We start from the raw sequence: 20,387 nt of genomic DNA on the forward strand, positions 1-20,387 counted from the left end.
TTCTGTTCAAAAATGTTGAAATATAGGAAAAAGATGGGTCATAATACACGAGTCCTAGTGGTAAATGTCATGGAGCTTGAGATATTGAGGGTTGTCAAACTTTGCCCGTATGGAGGAGGGAGGTGAAATATAGTAATTCTGAAAAGATGAAAGATAAAATCAAAATGCAGTTATTATTCTTTGTCACATTCTTCCTATTTCCAGGTGAAATGAGCTTCCACTGAAAGAATCCTTAGAATATTAATCTGAATGTCCAGTTAATAACTTAACTAATCTAAACTAAACAACAAAAGATACTTTTAATTGTTTCCGGTGGTTTAATTGCTAATGTCATTTGTGCAGTGTTGTGTTATTTAAAATAATTCTTTTTTTTTTTTTTAATTCCGAACGTTTTGTCTTATATATTCAGTCTAGACATAATTGTTTTGCCACAGCTGATATCACAAATGAAACGATTTTACAATTTTTATTATAAACCCCAAATGCCAAATTTAATCAATTCCACCAGCAAATGCGAAGTAATTTCGAACTTAGTTCGAACATCATTCGAAATTTAGAAAATTTTTTCAAGAATTTTGGATTCATTAAAATTGAAACCAGAGTTTAGAAGATCACATGGACATTTTCTTGCATTGGTGCGTTTTCGATTAGTGCGTCATTTTTTTTGATACCCAAATTCGATTAGTGCGCCTATATACGTCTTAAAAATAAATGTTACAGATTTTAAAATTTTTCTATCTGTACATTTTTATGGCCAACTATTTTAAAAAATTACTCACCAGAATGAAATAATTTAGTTACCGATTTAAAACATTTTACAAAGTTATTTTAATGGCATACTACACTACTTCCATGTACACTATGTTCCGAATTTTTACCGCCAAAATTTGTCGTCTGCTATAATACGCCAAAGATTCGAGACCCTTCGACACTTCTGCGCATATCACAAAACGGAGAATCCATTCTGATAATAGGGTAATCAGTTGGTATTGTGGGATGAGTTGTTTATTATTACACGTCGGAAAATTAACTTCTCTTTTATGATCATTGTAGTTTTTAAATTGGTAACTTTTGCTTGTATAACAGTTGAGAAATTTTATCTATAAAGCACGGTTGGCGACCAATTCGTACGTCTTTCATTTCTTTCTCCCCTTCAATGATAACGTCCAAGATTATTAAATCTCATTCTGGAGAATTGAGTGATTCCGACCTGCTAAATTTAGGTGCACAGCGGGAAGATCCCGAAGAAAATGAAGAAAATTTAACCACTGATAGTCAGCCAAAAGAGATTTCACAGAAACAATTTGAAAATACTTTTTCGTACAATCGAAGATTTTAAGCAGCAATGCGTAGAGGCTGACCCTGATGAAGAGAAGCAGTAAAATTTGCGGAAGAGTCAATATGGCCATACCGTCGGTTTGTATGAAAAAAAAGGAACAAAATGCCCGCCAAACTACGTTAGCTCAATTCTTTGTTAAGAAGTAGAATAATAAATTCATATTCTGAATATGTTTTATTGTCTTTCGTCTTCATGGTTTTCCTTTAACTAGGCTCTGAGACATACCTTAATTCTTTGATAAAAAAAAATTACGGTTGAAAAAAGAAATTTGAGGAACGAATTATGCATTTTCCCATAGGTTATTATATTCGATTAGTGCGTTTTCGATTAATACACCTGTTTTAAAGAACGCATTAGCCCCACTAATCGAGGGATTGCTGTACAATCCTTTTTTTTTTTTTTCTTTATTTCCTTAGAAATGGTTCATGTATTGTAAACAAGCAATGTACTACTTTATATGGGTGGGATTATCATTAAAAAGGAGAAAAACTAGCTTTTCATTTAGTATTTTAAAAAAAATTAAAAAATACTGCCGTTTGCTTTTCTATTTGGAATCAATGTTTATTTGCAGGCGTAGACTTCTGTGGCTAATTGGTTCAAAAGATATATTTCGGTGATTACACCACATTTTTTTATTATTCAGTTATATAAAACACTGAAATAATAGTTCCCCACAAGTTTCGTAAATCGTAGGATTTACATCTTCAGGGGTGAATAGTATAACTTAAAGTTTAAGCAAGAGAATTAATAAATACAAATCATAACCGTCTGGCTATTCATAAAACTCAAATAACAGAATGCAGATATATAATGTTATTGACGTTGAACAATACGACGATGTCACGTGTTCTTGTTCTCGTTCATACAGTCCGAACTCAGATTGAGGTAGATTTTTTATTAGAGCTGACCACACTTGATGGAGAATTAAACCTTGATTTTTATTGCATTGGGTTGGGTTTTTTACCTCACTAACATAACATGATCTCACAACATATAGGAAAAACATCTTCCTTCATAAAAAAATAGTAAACATTTCATAGAAAAAGTGAAAGATATACATATTGGTCCAACAGACATCTTAGCAAGTCATTATCAATTTGTTTACAAACGTCCCGAGACAAGAAATTTTGAATCTCCCAGAAGACCTCTTCCATCCGGACATCTTGAATCTTTTTAAACATTGTATAAACAATACTTTTTTCACCTATAAAGATAGAATCTGGGAACAAAAAGGACTGGCCATGGGTTCATCATTATCACCGGTATTAGCAAACCTATTTATGGAAAAATTTGAAAACAATGCTCTTAAGAATTACCATAAAAAATCAAAAATATGGCTACGCTATGTGGACGATATTTTCATCATATTCAGTGGAACAACAGATGAACTTATCAATTTCAAAGATTATTTCAACAATTTGCACAACACCATAAAATTCACTTTAGAACAAGAAGAAAATAAAAAAAAACTTCCTTTTCTGGATATTCTATTAGAAGTTAATGAAGAAAGTAAACTCTCCTCAGTATATAGGAAGCCGACAAACACTGGAAGATTTCTAAATGCAACCTCACACCACCATCCTTCACAAAAAATAAGCTTAATTAAAACTCTTCGAGACAGAGCATACAATATCTCCAGCACACAAGAAAGATGTAATGAAGAACTGAAATACTTAACACAAATCCTCCAACAGAATGGATATGAAACAAAAACCATCAAGGGAATCCTTAAAATCCCTCCAGCTAACAACACAATAAAACAGGATTACAAAAACGCAATCTCGCTTCCTTATATGAAAAATGTTACAGATAAGCTAGCCAAATTAATGAACAAACACGACATAAAAGTAGCCTTCCTTCCTATGGAAAAAATCTCAAGATTCCTACATCCACCAAAACCACCTCATCATCCTCTTAAAAAACCAGGAGTCTACAAAATCCATTGCTCTTGCGGGATTTGCTACGTAGGACAGACAGGAAGATCTGGAGAAATACGCATGGCTGAACACCAAAAAGACGTACAATATAAAAGAGAACAAAAAACGGGTCTTGCTTTCCATACCACTTTCACTGGACACGATGTACTCTGGCATAAAACGATGTCATACATAGAAAACAACAGTTATATAAGAAAATTTAAAGATGCTGCTAATATACTAAAAAATCCAACCCAATGCAATAAAAATCACGGTTTAATTTTCCATCAAGTGTGGTCAGCTCTAATAAAAAATCACCTCAATATGAGCTCGGACTGTATGAACAAGAACACGTGACATCGTCCAGTATTGTTCAACTCAATATCGTTATATATCCGCATTCTGTTATTTGAGTTTATGAATAGCCAGACGGTTATGATTTGTATTTATTAATTCTCTTGTTTAAACTTTAAGTTATACTATTTACCCCTGAAGATATAAATCCTACGATTTACGAAACTTGTGGAGAACTATTATTTCAGTGTTTTATATAACTGAATAATAAAAAAATGTGGTGTAATCACCGAAATATATCTTTTGAATAAATTTTTATGTTTTACAGCAATAATATTTAATTGCAGTACTTTTTCTATTTGTATAGCAAACAAGCGTTTGAAAGGGAACATAAAAATACTAACGGTCACCTTCTCGTTGTTTTTGCGAGGGAAACGTGTGTGTGTATGTTTGACTCTAGGTTGAAAGACAACCTGATGTTCTATTTAAACCGAAACATCTACTTCTCTTCCTCTCTCACCTCAAAGAGCCATTCTCGGCATGTTTATTTTGGCAATGAAAACAGGTGACTTTAGATCCCGAAATGTCAACACATTTCCTCTTGGAACACCCTTGTTTGGTAATAGTAACATTCGCATGCTGCACCTGCTAGTCTTGGAATCTGCCAACACACGTGAACCTCTTGGAGGCAAGCTGTCTGTTTGCCGTCTTTCTGCAACAATAGGCTCTTTCTTTTAAGCTTGTGTGTGTGTGTGTGTGTGTGTGTTGGGAAGAAGCAGCGGAGCACCGCGAGAACATTTTTGGAGAGGGGAAAGTCAAGGTACATACGAATATTTCTGTACTTTGCTGGTCACAGAATAGGACCGAAATTTATTTTGAAATGCGAGGTTTGCTAATTACTTTTTTAAATCATATACTACTTGCTCCAAGTGCCGAACATCGAATATAATTGCAAGACCACCTTGATCATATATTCCACCACTACTTGTGAAGGACTAAAATCTAAATATTTCTTGTACTTCAGAATTAATATGCAAATGAATTTCAAGGTTTGCATTTTGCCCGAATCACACGAAAGCAGGTGTCATGGGATAGTCTAATAAAACTTTTTTTCGTGTGATGGTTTACTAGACTGAACGCGCTTTTAAGTCGATGCATGCTGCACAAATAACAAGAAAAACGTAGAAGCTGTATGTTCCCGTACAAATTCCAATTTCGGTATTTTCAAGATGACTCCGCCTTTCTAAGTGTGCCTATCTATGTCAATAGATTGGTTCCTTCCCCCTTCCTGTTTAAAGTATTTGTTTTCCAGCCCACTTCTAGTAATAAAGTCACTAGAGATTTCTCAGAATAGTCTTCTTAATAGGTACAACTTAATAAATAAAAAAAAAGTCGACTAAACAGACATTTCCTATAGCGTTTTTTTTCTCTCTCTCGCTTGGTTAGTATATTGTACTCGTATTTTCTACCCTATATATATAAAATGATAAGCTTTTTCTGTCACGTTTTTTGAAACGTTTCGAAACTCAGGTGATACCCTGAGTGTCGAGTCTTCAAAATTCGAGTCATCACAATTCAAGGAGAACTGGCCTACCAGTCCGGAACTCGGGGGTTTGGGCGCCGTAGCCCACCTAGTATTCGTATAATTAGAAGAACGAAATGTTATATACGGCAATATTGGAGTACTGACAAATAATTGACTAATTTTGAGGAAAATTGCTGATTGGAGATTAATAATGTAACGATAATTACGTACTGCTGTTATATTAACCTGTACATCCCTTGAGGGTACATATCAGGAAATTGCTGATGATTATTTTCATCGTTTTACACAAGAACTGTGATCTGACAAATTCCAGCGATCATTTTCTTAAAAAAAAAAAAAATTCAAAGTGTGCTTTTTAGAAACTTTGATTATTTTTTGCTTTATGTTGTGTGTTAGTGCCATCCAGTCATTTTCGACTCTCGGTAATCTCGTGAACAAAGACTCTCCATCTCACTCGGTCTCTTGTCCTTTCTTTCAGCAGTTGTAAGTTCTTTTTATGTTGTCCATCCAACTGTTTTGCAGTCTTCCTTTACTCATTCCCCCAATCTTCCCCAACATAACTGCCTTTTCCAATGATTCATCAGCTCGCATAATGTGTCTACAGTACATCAACTTCTGTTTAGCGATCATCACCTCCAAGAAGCATTCTCTTTATAAGAACCTTCTTATTGGTCATTCTTACAGTCCATGGGATTCTTAATAGTCCCCTCCATACCCATAATTCAGATAAATCAATTCGTTTTCTGTCTTTCATCTTAATAATCCAGCTTTCACACCCATACGCCACTTCAGGAAATACCATTGCTTTGAGAATTCTAACTTATGGCCTTACTCACACCTCTATCTTTCATAATTTTTGTCAGGTTAACATCGCTCTCCCCCCCCCCCATGACTGTTCTTTTAATTTCATCTTCACATTCACGATCATTTCCTGTTCTGGACCCCAGTAAATCATAACTTTCAACGATCTCCATTTTATCTCTCTCTATTATAAATTCATCTAAATTGCCAGAAGCCATCACTTTTGTTTTGCTGATGCTTAAATTAATTCCGGCTTTGTTACTTTTCGTCTTAACCAATACAATCAACCGGATCCAGATCTTCCTTAGTTTTTTGCTGTGAGCGTTGTTATCATCTGCATATCTTAAATTATTTATTTTTCTGCCTCAATCTTAATTCCAGCTATGGCTTTGTCTAAGATAGCCATTCTCATAATATATTCACTATAAATATTAAAAAGATAGGGCGATAGTATACCACCTTGCCGTGCCCCCTTTCCACTCGAACACTGTCTGTTTCTCCAAACTTCCTGGTTGTCATACAGCTCTCTTCTCAAGAGAATTAAATGCTCATATATTCCCACTGATCTCATTACAATCCACAGCCTGTGATCCACGCAATCAAAAGATTTCTTATAATCAATAAAACATATGAATATTTCTTTCTGAAATTATCTTGTTCTTTCAATAATACATCTCATGTTTGCTATTTGGTCTCGTTCCTCAACCTCTCTTAAAGCTTGCCTGTTCTTGTGGCATTTCTCCATATCTTCCTTTGTTTCTGCTACGAGCGTTGTATCATCTGCATATCTTAAATTATTTTTTTTTTTTGTCCCAAATGTACTGTATGCAAATTTTTTGTCTAAATTTTATCACTGAATTCTGGTTACGCAAAATTGGACTGACTCAAGAGTTTTTATTCTAAACAATATGAAATTTCATCTAACCAGTGCGAAATAATCAATTTACGTAGTTCGAATTGTGTTTTTTAAGTATAGTAGCAATCACTCCAGACAGAAGCACAGTCATATTCTAGTATACCATTTTTTTATTAAAATTTTAATGGTTTCGCTTTAGTCGGATAGGGTGTAATAAAAATTTGTTATTCAGAATGAACACAAGAATTAGGTTTACGTAGTTTAGGACTGTTCTGAACTGGCAAAACAAAATTACACGTGTGAATGCGCACAACGGATCGGTTTTCATATGCGTTGGATATTTTGTAAAATTATGTCAATAAAGATGACCTAAATTTATCACAGACATCATAGTTATGAGAATAAGGGTAACAACAATGAATGAAAATTAACTTTCTGTCACATTCAAATGAGATTATCCTAAACATGTAAGAGCTAGTTAATTGTACACTTGCTTAGGTATGAATTACAACCAGAGCATCTAAGACTACATGGGACCAGTGTACTCGTAATACATCTTTTAACTGCACGTGTTTTTCGGCCGTTTTGCGAAAAAAGCCGAAGTATCTGGGGCGGGGTGGGGGAACTCTGTTACCATCTTATGATGGCCTAATTATCTTATTTGAAAAGTCCTTATAAATGTATTCCTGATTCAGAGCCGGGCCATTTCAAATGATGAACAACGGGGCATCAGCATTCTGGAGGCGTCAGGGCCATTGACATATGCCGTGCACCGATTTTGGTTGTAGCAGGCCTAGGTTCAGAACTGATTAGCATGATTTTCTTCTTCCCCCCCCCCTTTCAGATTCTGTTTTTTATTCGCAAACGTTTGTAAAATAATTTCCTGGTGAAATTACTACCAAAAATTATCGTTTCAACTAGACTACTTGTTTCATATGGCAGAAACCGTTCTGGATTTAATGGTTGGTATACACAGTGAAAAGAAAGTACGCAGCTCGTCAACTTAAAAGCCTAGCTGATATCTGGAAATTCAATCGCTACAAATGCCAAAATTCATTTGACGTTCTATGTTCTGAGACATGAAACATCACTAGGGTGAGCAGTTAATATCATCAGTAGTTTTGGGACGGCACACTGTCAGTCAGTACTGGGATATACAGTACATGGAAAGATCACATTCCTAATATTGTAATTCTGGAAAAATGCCACTAAAGATCCCGGTGAGAAGCGGCTGAGACACCAGCTTGGATATCCACCCTCATCTACGTTCACTACTCTTGGTCTCTACAGACCAACTAATGGACATAGAGGAAGGCCAAGAAAACAGTTTTTGGCAATACATAAGTCAGTATCTTGAAGACGACATTCATGAACCATCTGACACAACAGAGCAACTTGGCTCACCTTCACTTAATAGATTGTCTCCATAATATGCATATTTCCCTCTATATATTTCCATATACGTACCTGATGATATATTTCGAAATGCTCCTTTCTTTTGGTGGTTTGTAGTCATTTTGTTACTTTATTGGTTTATGTCCAGTAGTCTTCAATATTCTTTAAGGTCATTTTTCTGTTTTGCAGAAAATCTTGAATCTAAAGACTTGGTTAGAGAACAGAACTTCGCATTCGCATGTGTAATTGTTTATGTACAATGCTTTAGTTTTTACTTTTCCAGAGTTGAGTTCGCAATTGTAAATATCTCCGTTGCTTCCTGGAGAATTATGATGTCTATTATTTAAAATTCTCTATCTAGTAGTGGTACTACTCGATATCAAAAGTTGGTGCATCAATGTCAAAAATGCACCAATTAGAGGATTCCTCCCTATGTTTTATGCAGACATCATTCTTTTGGCTCTCCTAATTTATTCATTATCATTCTTCCATAGCGGTTAAAAGCAAAGTTTGTTTTCTTTAATTTCTTTGTGAAACGTTATATAGAAGTGTTATTTATGTGGTTGACTAGTTGGTTTCCACGTTCTTGTTATCTGATGACAGATTTATCGAAAGTGCCAGCACACTGTCATTAAATGCTGTTGGCGTGTCATGTACGTTAGATTCTTTTTATTTCTTAGTTTTTTATTTATTTTACTTTATTTTGTATATATTTTGTTTTTATATTTCTTTATATATTTTATTTTTATATATTTACTTTATTTTATTCTTCTGTGTACAGTTACCGGCCCTTCACTTCCACATTATTTTAAATTTTATACCATTAGCCCTGTTATGTTCAATACTAAATTAAAATTTATGTCCTCGAAGTAACTGAATTTGAAAGTTCTTAAATATGATGATCATATTTTCTTTCAAGAATATTCAGGTATATTCTTAGTATTTTTTGAATGAGTAAAAATAAATATTAATCAGTAACTTTAACATTTTTTATTTAATAGCCTTCTTATTTGTTATATGGGATCAACTTCGTTTTCACTACAATTTGCAGGTCTTCAAAAAGATGCAGAAAATTAATTTCGGGTTACAGAAATTCATGTTCACTTTAAGAAGTTTGAATGCTAATGTTAATTGACTGTTACACTTCATATAGTTTCTTTGGCCCATAGCTGCATTTCTTACTTAAATAAGATTGAGAATCCTCATTTCGTGTGGAGGGAGGGAGGGAATTGGGCGAGTTTAAATTATGTCGTCGAAGCAGCGGTGTCTGTGAGGTCGGCGTATTATGTCTGTTAATTTCATGGTTTCCGCTGGCCAGTTTTCTTGTTGGACGATGAAAATTCCGAGTTCCAGGAGGGGAAAACCCTGCCGCTTACGTATGAGACGGGATAACTTAATTTAATCTTTATAAAGGTTCTTCGCATGTAGATGGGTTTGGAAACTCACAAGGTTTTTGCAGAGGGAATCCTCGTTACGAACAGGTGTGTATTTATTTAAGAGAGGGGAGGAAGCTTGCACACGTGATAACTAAGAATTATCTTTGTTGTATATTTGCCATTCAAATACTCAAAGCACGGTGTATAGGAAAACTCTTTCTACACTCTAATAAATTACTTCGTTTGACACGGTTAAACTTTCAGAATACAACTTAAAATGTGCTTTAGTTATGATTCTTTCAACTAGGCATTTTACGTAGTTCCCCGCCTTTCGTAAGTGCGCGCGAATCAGATCTCAAGGTGTAGCATATATATTATGTGTATAGATATATAATAGGTTTTTGTCCATTTTGTTCGCTTCCTGTCATTTTATTGGTGTCAAAATTGAACTTTATTCAGCGGAAACAGCTGGCATATTGGATCTCTGTTCGTTTCGAGTGGAGAGAGTTTCCTGTTCTGTTGTCGCAAGCTTGTTCGTTCATCCAACCCACATGCCACTCCATGCAGATAATTATGTGAAAAGAGGACAATGAGGCGGTTGTCTCGGGTTACGCTGACTTCGAGATGATGCTATCGTCGAATCCACTACCTAGCAACCCCGCGTCACATGAAACTGTAGCAACAGTATGGTCATTAATCATGTGTACTTAGATGTTTTAAAAGTTTTCCTGGCGCTGTTGGGCTAGGTAAAAATAACCTGTTCTCCGAAGACCGTAGTTGCATGAGAGGATCTACTATTTTCATAGTAGCCAAGTAAGGATGCTTCATTGTTACTATTTCTGCTCAAGAAATTAACCTCTCATTTGTTTACTTCAATTGCAACGCTAGTCACGTAGTATTGTTCAAGTAGTAATAATTTAGCATTTTAGAATGTGTTTATCGTTGGCAAGTTATTCCCCCCCCCCTCCTCTGCATAAAACTGCATTGATAGAGCTGTTGGCATCTTGGCATGGGACTACATCTTGATCCATCTTTTTCACCAAGTAAAAATTTTTATATTTTCATTATCTGATCTGCCTTCATGGCTCAAGGATATTATCTTTCTAACTTACTGAACTTTATATCCTGCCGCATTCCCAAGGTTTTGATATTTTACAAATGATTATTCTACTTTTACATTGGCAATAACTGACAGAGCCGATCTGCGAGGATTTTGAATAGCATGCAGTACGGCATTCTAAACTTAGTTTATTTCATTTTTGTTTTTAGCTGTGTGTTCTTTTTTGTAATTTAATTATATTTCCTCTGTTACCATATGATGGAGAAATACTGTAAATAAAAAGGAAAACTGCTTCAGTTTGGTAAAAGTTAACAACAGCCTGCATTGAACGCCCCATTTTCGTGCAGCAGACATCCATCGACATCAACATTGCTTTAGACGATCAGTGTGTGTGTGTGTGTGCCCAGGACGTCATATTCCTTGTCCCTCCACCCAAAAAATTGTTATGTATATTTTCCAGTTAATTAACCGACAAAGATGGAAGAAGACTAGAACCTACACTCCTTGCCAAATTTAACACTAAATGTCTTTAATCCGGTCTTCTTAAAGCCTGGTTCTCTAAAACATCTAAAGGAATTCCTTAGGAATGCGCATGAATAGCAATATGTTCCAGATATAAAGACTGATAAATGCGAAAAATTCCACCGATCCACATAGTGATATACTGACCGCATGACCAAATACCTTTCCTAATTGAAGCTTTTCTGCACGTTAGCTAACCTAGGCATTTAACTTAATTAAAAGCATCAAATACTTGTAAAACGCCATATAGTTAAAAAAAAAAATATCTTCAAGTATTTTGAAATGCACGTTCGATTGTATTTGTGGTTTATTTCGCAGTAATTCAGTGTTGAGCATTCTTGAATGAAGTCGGCTAAAGCTTCAGAAGATAACGGAAGCGAGCCAATTCTTTGCAAGAGGACAGTTACTCCCGATATCGGTTACTTTTTTTTTTTTTAATTGTGAACTATACCTTGAGCTACAATCAAGTTATCGTAAAAAAATGCTTAATGTGATTATTTAATACATTTCGAACAGTTAGCAGACATGTTACTTTCTAAAAGTATGTTGGTTATTCTCATCCGATGACAGTGCCCTCTCTGTCTCTCATGGTTCATTATTACTTAATATAGGATTATTATTTTTAGAGGGACCTGTGGCATAGTATAATTATTAAAAACAACACGTAAGTCCACAGTAATAACTTTAATTAATAAATAAGGTAGATATTTCGTACTAAAACTAATAGTACATCTTCAGTGTTACAAACAGATAGGAATAGAATACAAGTACCGAACATTCGGTGGACCACCTTTTAAAATACAATGTTGTCGCGAGCAAGGAAATGAAAGAAATTAATAAATAATTAACATTTAAGATAATTAGTTTTTTTAATGATTACATAAAATAAAAGTCTCCCAGATCTTCGAGAGAGAGAGAGAGAGAGGCAATCATTTCGATTTAAATTCGGTCGGTGTAAAAAAGCTTCACAACTTTCTTTAAAGAGGCGTTCATATTTGAACCTGCATCTATGAAGTAGAATAGCTTTATCCCACTGGATATTATGGGTAGTGGTAATACTGTGTTGTGTTAGACCAGACTTCTGAGGTTTGTTGTAATCAATATAATATTGATGTTCTTTAATTCTTTTTTCCACAGAATGGCCAGTTTGTCCAAAATAAGAAACATCGCATTCACAAGGAATTTGGTAAACGCCAGCCAAAGACAGAGAACATTCATAAAAAGTCTGCTCACCATACAATTAAAAAATTTGGCATTCTTAAATCTCTAATTAATAGGGCACATAAAGTTTGCTCTTCTCCAGAAATCTTACAACAAGAACTTTCCATCATTAAAAAGTTAATGGTATCTAATAATTACCACACTAATCAAATCCAACAGATAATTGAATCTTATGTTCCAATCCCCTACATACCACGAATCTCAGAACCTATAGGTAGAATTTTAAAAAAGTATCAATTGATTCCCACTTATATTCCTATCAACAACATTTCTTCCTTATTGCCTTCTACAAAAGATAAATTGTCTTCTCTGTCTTTGGCTGGCGTTTACCAAATTCCTTGTGAATGCGATGTTTCTTATTTTGGACAAACTGGCCATTCTGTGGAAAAAAGAATTAAAGAACATCAATATTATATTGATTACAACAAACCTCAGAAGTCTGGTCTAACACAACACAGTATTACCACTACCCATAATATCCAGTGGGATAAAGCTATTCTACTTCATAGATGCAGGTTCAAATATGAACGCCTCTTTAAAGAAAGTTGTGAAGCTTTTTTACACCGACCGAATTTAAATCGAAATGATTGCCTCTCTCTCTCTCTCGAAGATCTGGGAGACTTTTATTTTATGTAATCATTAAAAAAACTAATTATCTTAAATGTTAATTATTTATTAATTTCTTTCATTTCCTTGCTCGCGACAACATTGTATTTTAAAAGGTGGTCCACCGAATGTTCGGTACTTGTATTCTATTCCTATCTGTTTGTAACACTGAAGATGTACTATTAGTTTTAGTACGAAATATCTACCTTATTTATTAATTAAAGTTATTACTGTGGACTTACGTGTTGTTTTTAATAATTAATATAGGATTGCAATATAAATAGAAAATTAAAAACAGGGATCATTTAATGGTCAAATAAGAAAATGTTCGCCCAAATTCTTTCGTCCCTACCTCATCCGGTCCTGTTCAACTGGAACCATTTCATGTAGTTTGATTTTATGACTCGGAACAATTCGTACTAGCTGTTGCTTCTCTTCAATTTCGGAATCTTGAATCAAGATGATTTTGTCGATCATCAGAACTTGAATTGGAGTTTCTGACAGTCGATATAGTAAACTCGAATGAATAGCAGGCATTCCGAAAATGCACTGAGCAACTCCCAGGTATCTTGAGTACGGACTGTGACCATGCCGTTGTTATTATGCGAGTTTATACTATTTTAAAGAACGTTTAGCATAGCTTTGCGCCATATATGAACGGAACGAGGACTTGAGACGCTAAATTTTACACTTAAGTGTTATCGGACATAGAAATATGAAATTAAATAACTTCACTCAAAATGGCAAGAACGTTTTGAGGTCTTATTATCGCTAGGAAAATCCAACAGTCTGTGAGTATAGTTGGTACGGACAGTTATTTGAGCTGCAGAAGCTAACGCAAATTAGATTTAATAAAGTTTGAATTCAGAACTGTGAATATATTTACTAAGATGTATTTACTTCTAGATGTATTAGAAGTAAATACAATTTTGATTTTGAAGGTGAGTTAGCCGATCTCATAGGGAGGTAGTAGGTTTTTTCTTCCGGAAACTCGGGTTTTTCATCCCGCATACAGACAAATCGGCCCTTCAGAACACACAATTTACAGACAAAAAATACTAGTTGTGGTGGGCTGTTGATGGAGATGATTCGTATTAGAGGTTCGGTGTAGTGGTTGAGACAGTTGTAGGTGTCCTCCCGCGATGAGTCTTCGGACTCCTTGGAGGTGTCAGGAATAATAATAATAATAAAAGAACCAATACATGTACATGGAAATATGAAAAAAAAGGAAGAATATAGTATATAAAAAATAATTTTTAAAATCCTGATCACTTGAAAGATTTCTGGCAATTGTATTGTTTACACTAAGTAGTAAATTTAATCAGAACGAGTGTATAAGAGAACTGAAATTAATTTCTATTTAAAATATTTTAATTTTAAGTAGAATTGCTAATTGAACTTTCCTCATTTCGAAGAAATATTTAGGTCTATAGCGTGAGATCTTGGATGCAGCGTGAGAAAAGTACAGAGTTCAACAGAAAATTCTCGCACAGTTATGTCAAAGCAGTTAGACTGCTGGGCTCCTTATGGCGCGCGTGTGTGTAGCCTTCACCTTGATGCATCCAGTTTGGCATTGAGCCCTGGCACGGTAAAACTTGACACGAGAGCGCATAGGCTTCCGAATATAAGCTAAAAATGTTTTTTCCTCCTGTTGGTAAACCTTCAACCTCGACATGTTGCCAGGTTCCATGCTGATTTGGCATTACGTAGAGTAAAGTGGAACTCTTCATGAGAAGAGCGGGCAGGCTCTTTTGGGGGGGACGTGTTCTCTTTTGCTTTGCAGTTTTCTGTCTAGAATTGATGACAAGTAAGTACGTTTATCTTCTAACAGATTTCAGTGTGCTTTAGTTAGAAGGGTAGGTGATTATCCCCGTAAACTTTATTCCCTTTAAAAGAAATATCACGCTTTGGATTTTTATTTTTTTATTTTTTTCGTTAAATTTATAATAGTTCAAGTTGATCTAGCGATAAGTGACGGGGGGAGGGAGGAAATTACTTATTTGACGCAGAAAACAAGTATAGAAAGGATATAACAATAATAACAAAAAGCTTTGTTTCAGTAGAATCCTTGTGTAGTGACATCATTCTTTATCGCAGCAATTCGAATAATCTCGAAGCTGTTTTTGAGTTATACATACTGAGCAATAAGTCCCTGCGCCTGTTTGAGAGCGGGTTATAGTGAAAGTACTTCTAGAACTTTCTATGAGAAGGTCACTTCCAATAAGTCTCAGAAGTTAGGGTATCATATTTGTAAATTGCTGATTTTGTCGGCTTGCTTGTTTTTTTTTGACGTGTTAGAAATGGTTTACACGTCCTATAGACACAACTTATGACCTTTTGTTAATTAGGACCCCCCCCCTTGAATCGCCTTACACTTTCACTACACTTCTGGCATGTGTATGACTTGTCGTTCACTGTTGTAAATAGTTCATTTGTAACATATAATTTGATTTCATTTCGAATCCCCTTTGGAAAATTATGCTGCTGATGTAAATGGCCCGATGTAACCCAAACTGAAACGAACCGACAGTTAGTTCAATCAAGTTCCCAAATACTAAATTAAAATTCGTCTTAAAAAAACGTTTAATTTTCTTGACCAAAAAGCTCTGGAATGACTTTTAATGGGATTATATTGATCAAGTGCATATAATAAACAACTATGTTAAACCAAGTAAGGCTGCTGGCATCTTCAGGGTACATAACTGATGTAAGGCACTAAAAAGTAAAAATGTGTTATAAACTACAATCAACCGATTCCAATTATATTAAACAAAGAACAGAGCGCGTACAATACCTGCATAGAACGTGCATGATGTCACTTGTTATTTAGGAACGTACTATAGTTGACACTGTAATTCATTTCTGGCGAGTTGAGAGATCTAATAAGGGTCTTCCAGATCATGGGTAAGATTAGTTCTTGTTAAGGTTTTGTATGCAGCGGGCAACTGTTGTGGCCTCTTTAAAAATTCGGGAGCGGTAGTTCTCCCATATTCTCCCATATGTAAGGAATTGTGCTTCTATCCCACTCTATGGTATGGTTCGTTCTTGAGAAATGAAAAGCTAACACCGATTTTTCTTCTCTGTTATTATTGACGTCACCTATGTGTTCTTTTTGCCTAATTTCAAGGCTCCTGGAAGTTTGGCCGATGTAATTCAAGCCGCACGAGCAGGGTATGTTATAAACTTCAGCATATTTGGAGAAAGGATGATTATCTTGTGGAAATCTTAAGAATTGTCTAATCGTTTCTGTGGGTTTAAAGGCCACTCTTATTTATGTGGTCTAAAGAGTCTTGCAATCTTATTGGAAACTATCCCTAAGTATGGAATGACGATGGTAGAAATATAGCGTATATCATCTCGTTGTCTTTGTCTGGGTTCAGAGAAAAGTATCTTGTGGACGAGTCTTCGAGGAAATCCATTCATGGTAAGGTTGGTAGATATAGGGATAGTTCTTCCTGGAGGTCTTGTTGATCTGTTGTAAGGAGAGAGAGGCACGGTTCTTCAGCATGTGTACAATACTAAGTTTCTGAGAAATGTGGTGGCAGGATGTGAAATGTAAATAACGTCCTGTATTGGCAGGTTGCAATAAACTGAGAGATTGATACCACCATTTGGAAGCTTCTTAATTGAAGTGTCCATAAATGCTAATTGGTTATCTTTTTCAAGTTCTAGAGTGAATTTGATTGTGTGGTGTAAGAGTTGATTTTGTTAAGAAAGTCGAACAGGTCTTTTTTTTGTATGGTTCCAAACGATAAAGATATCGTCCACATATCTCCACCATACTGTGGGTTTAGGGTCTGTTTGAGTTAAGATTTTACTTTCAAAATCCTCCATAAAGGGTAGCCCCCTCTCTCCAGCACAAGATGGAGAGAGGGGGCTACCCATTGCAAGGCCAGTCAATTGCTGATATTTGGTTTTATTCCATCCATCTTGTGCTGATCTCTTTATGGAGGATTTTGAAAGTAAAATCTTATCTCAAACAGACCCTAAACCCACATTATGGTGGAGATACGTGGACGATATCTTTTATTGTTTGGAACCACACAAAAAAGGACCTGTTCGACTTTCTTAACAAAATCAACTCTCTACAACACAGTCAAATTCACTAGAACTTGAAAAAGATAACCAATTATCATTTATGGACACTTTAATTAAGAAGCTTCCGAATGGTGGTATCAATCTCTCAGTTTATCACAAACCTCCCAATACAGGACGTTATTTACATTTCACTTCCTGCCGCCACATTTCTCAGAAACTTAGTATTGTACACATGCTGAAGAACCGTGCCTCTCTCTCCTTACAACAGATCAACAAGACCTCCAGGAAGAACTATCCCTGATATCTACCAACCTTACCATGAATGGATTTCCTCGAAGACTCGTCCACAAGATACTTTTCTCTGAACCCAGACAAAGACAACGAGATGATATACATTATATTTCTACCATCGTTATTCCATACTTAGGGACAGTTTGCAATAAGATTGCAACACTCTTTAGACCACATAAAATAAGAGTGGCCTTTAAACCTACAGAAACGATTAGACAATTCTTAAGATCTCCAAAAGATAGCCATCATTTCTTCAAATATGCTGGAGTTTACAACATACCCTGCTCGTGCGGCTTGAATTACATCGGCCAAACTTCAGGGAGCCTTGAAATTAGGCAAAAAGAACACATAGGTGACGTGAATAATAACAGAGAAGAAAAATCGCTGTTAGCTTTTCATTTCCCAAGAACGAACCATACCATAGAGTTGGGATAGAAGCACAATTCCTTACATAGAGAACTTCCGCTCCCGAATTTTTGAAGAGGCCACAACCTTTGCCCACTGAATGCAAAACCTTAACAAGGACTAATCTTACCCGTGATCTGGAAGACCATTATTAGATCTCTCAACTTGCCAGAACTGAATTACAGTGCCAACTATAGTACGTTCCTAAATAACAAGTCAGATCATGCACGTTCTATGCATGTATTGTACGCGCTCGGTTCTTTGTTTAATATAATTGGAATCGGTTTATTATAGTTTGTAACACATTTTTACTTTTTAGTGCCTTACATCAGTTATGTACCCTGAAGATGCCAACAACCTTAGTTGGTTTAACATAGTTGCTTATTATATGCACTTGATCAATATAATCCCATTAAAAGTCATTAAAATTCGTCTGTTGAGGGCGGAGTTTTTATATGCATACGGATTAAAAAAATTTAACGAAATACGCTGAAAAACCAAGAAGCTATTCATAAACATAACAGACACATTTTATACTTCGCCAGCAAGTGTTGAAAAGTCGTTTTATGTGATAAATCAAATTAGAAGTTGGCTTGCCTCGATGTCAAGAAACAGGATTTAGTTTCGTTTTTCATGTATAGCCTAGCATATTAGGTGCTTTGGCCGCTACCTCCGTGTGAAAGTAACTAATTCACTTAGCAATGTGCATAATATACTGATATGTAACAGACTGTAATTTATAGCAATCCGGTTATGATCAAAATTATATGTGGAAATTTAAGATTCGCTTTTGAAATTATAGTGTTTATATATAGTAAATTTATTCATGTTACTTTCCTCTGTACTTCTTGTGACGATATGTTTATTACTATTACTATTATTACGGGCAACTCCAGGGAGTCATTAGACTCATCGAGGGAGGCCCCAAATCATATTCATCACAACTATTCAACATTCATACAGTATCTATCATACCTCGCCTTAAGCTCATTCACTGTCACAGCATCCACCACAGACTCAGGGAGCGCATTCCACTCATTCACTACTCTAAAAGTAAAGAACCCAGCTCTAACACCTTTACTGACCACACTTTTGCCCAGTTTCCATGGATGTCCCCTAGTCCTCCCACAACCAGCCCTGTTCTCAAAAATATCTTCTGAATTAATTTTATAGAAACCCTTCAGTAATTTGAATGACTCAATCATATCTCCCCTCCTCCGCCTATCAACCAATTTTTGCAACCCACAAATCCTCAACCTGTTCTCATAAGGTTCATTCCACAGACCTGCTATTATCTTGGTCACTCGCCTCTGAATCCTCCCCATCAAGAAGAAATCTAGGTGACCAAATCTGGGCACAGTAGTCGAGATGGGATCTTATCAAGGCTCGATACAGAGGAACAATAACCTGCTTGTCTCTGCTTGTCAACGTATTCTTCAGCAACCAAGTGATTTGATGAGCTGATTTGGCCACTTTTGCAATGTGTCCCCTAAATTTCAATTCCTTATCCACCAACACTCCTAAATCTCGTGCCTCATCAATTTCCTGGAGCACAGTTCCACCAATGCAGTAAACTGACGCCAATCTTTTCACCCCAAAATGCATAACCTTACATTTTGCCACATTAAATTGACATCCATTCTCCTCAGCCCAGACCTCCAATCTATCCAAATCATCCTGCAAAATTCTGACGTCATCTGCATTCACTATTGCCCTCCCCAACTTCGCATCATCTGCAAACAAATGAACTGTTCCTCTCAGATCCTTTCCTATATCATTAATGAACAAATTAAACAGCAGTGGTCCAAGAACAGATCCTTGTGGCACACCACTAGTCACAGGCCGTCTTGTGGACTCTACTCCTGAGTAAACCACTCTGATATCTCTCCGTCAACCACCCTCCTATCCATCTCACCAACCCTATGTCCATCCCCATATGCTGTAATTTACTGATTAGAATTCCATGTGGTATCCTGTCAAAGGCCTTAGCAAGGTCCAGTAGAATCACTGTAAACCCATTACCCTTATCCAGTTCAGCCGTCACTGTGTTATAATACGTGAGCAAGTTACTGAGGCATGACCTATCCTTCACAAAACCATGCTGTCCCCGATACAGTATCCCATTTTCTTCTATCCAATCTTGTATTTCCCTCTTGACTATTTTCTCTAAGACCTTGATCATGATTCCTGTTATGCTGATTGGCCGGTAATTTTCAACAGCAGCCTTGGAACCACCTTTGTGCAGCGGAACTATTTTCCCCTCTTTCCACCCCCTTGGGACTGACCCAGACACGAGGCTCAAGTTAAACAAAATGTTCAAGGGCACTGACAATTCTTTAGCCGCTTCACGTACCACACGATCTGGTATACCATCCAATCCCACAGATGTATTGACATTGAGGTTCTGTAATAGACTAGTTACCTCTACTTCATTCATCACAATTCCAGTATAAGCTGTTGGTTCTTCCATTCCTGCAAAGTCACCACCTGGATGATATACTCTTGCAAAGTGCTCGCTCAGTAATTCCACAATATCGACTGATTCGGTTACCTCCCTACCCTCAGCATTTTTTAAGATCATTCTACCATGAGCATTTTTCCTTTTACTTGCATCATATTGAAAAAATTGTTTGGGATTCTCTTTAGCCTGCATGGCCAATTTTCTTTCGTAATCTGCTTTTGCTTTTCTTACCACCGTTGTTACCATCCTGGCCTGAGCTT

At 36.0% G+C, this 20,387-nt stretch overlaps 1 protein-coding gene across 7 annotated transcripts in view; it reads left to right on the forward strand.

The window, feature by feature from the left end:
* The window catches only part of LOC150105279 (glucocorticoid-induced transcript 1 protein-like), a 454,175-nt gene that overhangs the window by 184,584 nt on the left and 249,204 nt on the right, over nucleotides 1–20,387 (forward strand). Inside the window, exon 1 of one of the 7 annotated variants that reach the window (XR_016548435.1) lies at nucleotides 14,629–14,739. The exons of the other annotated variants lie outside the window; for them this stretch is intronic. The gene's annotated coding sequence lies outside the window, so the exon portion shown is untranslated. Of the gene's footprint in view, nucleotides 1–14,628; nucleotides 14,740–20,387 lie in introns of those variants that run through there. 7 annotated transcript variants of the gene reach the window in all.

This window comes from Typopeltis vanoorti, chromosome 6 (assembly GCF_054136105.1).
Source record: "Typopeltis vanoorti isolate ZY-2024b chromosome 6, IOZ_Tvanoo_1.0, whole genome shotgun sequence".
Lineage (NCBI taxonomy): Eukaryota > Metazoa > Arthropoda > Arachnida > Uropygi > Thelyphonidae > Typopeltis > Typopeltis vanoorti.